The sequence below is a fragment of the Sinocyclocheilus anshuiensis genome, unplaced genomic scaffold (genome assembly GCF_001515605.1).
Source record: "Sinocyclocheilus anshuiensis isolate Anshui unplaced genomic scaffold, SAMN03320099.WGS_v1.1 scaffold111, whole genome shotgun sequence".
NCBI classification, from domain to species: domain Eukaryota; kingdom Metazoa; phylum Chordata; class Actinopteri; order Cypriniformes; family Cyprinidae; genus Sinocyclocheilus; species Sinocyclocheilus anshuiensis.
In genome coordinates this window covers 418,415-421,074 of record NW_015552549.1, presented here as the reverse complement: position 1 = coordinate 421,074, position 2,660 = coordinate 418,415, and the positions used below count along the sequence as shown (strand labels likewise).

The window sequence follows — 2,660 nt, the reverse complement described above, 5'->3', positions numbered from 1 at the left end:
GTGAAAGCCGATCCGGCGATCCACAGCGTGAAGTTGATGTATTTCCTCACCGACCAGCACGGATCAGCTCTAGGCATGATGAAGCGGATATAGTCCTTTTTTGGAAGGCCAAACAAAGTAGTTTCACTTTCACAACAAAACACACAGCGCCTTCACAACATGGCGGCAGCAACAATACTACAGCGAGAATAAAAGTTACGCCTTCTGTCTTTGTGTGAATGATTGGGCGGCGTTATGCAAATCTTCCCACATCGTGACGTAGACATGTGGGGGTGTGTTAGAACGAGCCATTTTAGGTAGCCGTGGTTGACTCTTAACTTTTATAAAGAATATCTCTTTGGATTTGAGACTTTAGTCTTTGCAACTTTACAGATCTTCTTTATGCACCAAGAGCTTGTAACACTCCAAAGAGAAAGGAAAAATTGAAATCACATCATATGACCCCTTTAAACAAATAAAACATTCTTATATTTTAGCTTCTTTAAATTAGCTGCCCTTTGTCTAGATTATAGCTCTGCACACTCTGGCCAACTTCATGGGGTGCCACCTAAGATGCCTTTTAAAGAGTATTGAAGGAGCTCCCAATATATTGTGGACGATTGTTGGCTGTGCTGTACCATCTTGTCTCATCCATTATTTATTTTATATATTTTTAATAAATAAAAATGCATGCATCAGTACATAATTTTAAACATTTAATCACAAGCCTTAGGTCACACACATACATTCAGTCAGGTGTGTCCAAATCTTTACTGGTGCTGTATATGTGTGATTGTAGATTGCAGAGCTGCAGAAAGAGGTAACCGAGCTGGAGAAGCGTGGAGACGAGTTGGAGGCCGAAATAGAAGCCAAGAAAGCCAAATACCTGGAGGAGATAGAGGAGCTGGAGGTACAAACGCTCACTGATCGTATTCTACTGCAGCAGTTCTCAGTATCTCACCACTGTGCTGTCTCTGTTCAGAATTACATTTGTCAGCTGGAGGAGAAGGAGGCTGATCTTCAGTTCCAGATGAAGGATCAGAGTGGGGACTATGAAGAACTGCTGAATCAGAAGATGAATCTAGACATAGAAATTGCTGCTTACAGGTGATACATGTTATGACGATCATTAGTGGTGCTGTGTGAAGGCAAGCATTGCTTTTATTATTGCTCATACATTAACATTAACATGATACGTTTGGGATCAGTTAAATATTTAAATATTCAATATCTTTTGGTCATATTTTTATTTGATCAATAATACAGTAAAAAGTTTAATAGACTAAAAGTGAAAGCTAAGAGTCAAATATTATAGCAATTTAAAATCGCTGTTTTTTTTTTTTATCTTAATACATTTAAAATTGTAATTTATTCCTGTAATGTGAAGCTAAATTTTCAGCATTCATTACTCCAGTCTCCTTTAGAGAGCTGTCTGCTCCACAAACCCCTAATGACACTGTGCTGCCATCTCCATTGACATTTGGCTTGTGAAAAATCCCAAATGTAGTTTTTGCCAGATGCTGGTTGTCGACGAGTATCTCTGATGCCACATTCAGCATCATTACAAGTTTAAAACGTTACAGACTCTACACCATTTATCCCAGCATCTGTGTAGCCTCTCAACAGACATTTCATCATGATCTACAGTTGCTTATCCTTATAATCTATATATCCTATAGATAATCCTTAGTTTAGTGTTACATTGAACCATGTGACAATAAGATTGGTGTTGTAATAGTTGCCCTAACTTCACTAGTGCAGATGAAATTTAGATTTAACATTGCTCTTACTAGGGTGTAAAAAGTATCAGATGCCCCAGGCTAACCTTTGGGTCAAATAAAAGCAGATTGAGTTGTTTTTTTTGTTTTGTTTTTTTCCTGCTCTAGGGGTTTGGTTGAAGAAGAGGAGGAGAGACTGAGCTGCCTGTAAGATGCAAAAAGAGGTGATGCTCTTCTCTGGACTGAAGCGGACACAAAGAAACACTAAAACCACATACAATTCAACCCTTAACAGTGAGTCTCACAAATCAGGAAAGCAAAGAAAACAGCTGTCAGACACACTTAACCTTCTGAGCAGATGTAAACCTTCACTGACAGATGAACTTCAGGGAGTTCGTGCAAGCTCATTGATAACAGGTCAGTGGCAGGTAACCCCGGGTCTTCAAGAAACACTGGATCTGTGCAGCAGTGGGAGTGTGTTGATCGTGATGGGGGGTTTTCAGCACTGGAATCTTCTACTTGGAGTTTCATAGTCCTTGTCACTGACACACATGCATACCCTACCGTTCAAAAGTTTGGGGTCGGTAAAATTTCTTTTTTAAAGAAACAGTACTTTTATCCAGCTAGGATACATTAAACAAAAGTGATGTTAAAGACATTTATAATGTTACCAATGAGTTCTATTTCAAATAAATGCTGAACTTTCTATTAATCAAAGAATCCTGAAAAATGCATCCTATTTTTATCCCCAAAATATTAAGCACCACAACGGTTTTCAACATTAATAATAAGAAATGTTTCTAGAGCATCAAATCAGCGATCATCAAATTAGAATGAATGATCTGAATGATCATGTGACATTGAAAACTGGAGTAATGATGCTGAAAATTCAGCTTTGCCATCACAGGAATAAATTACATTTTTAAGTATTCGGAGATATTTTAAATTTTAATAATATTTCAC

General features: G+C 37.9%; 1 pseudogene; it reads left to right on the top strand.

Moving 5' to 3' along the window:
- The window catches only part of LOC107664314 (desmin-like), a 15,620-nt pseudogene extending 13,220 nt beyond the window's left edge, over positions 1–2,400 (top strand).
- The last annotated feature ends 260 nt before the right edge of the window (positions 2,401–2,660 follow it).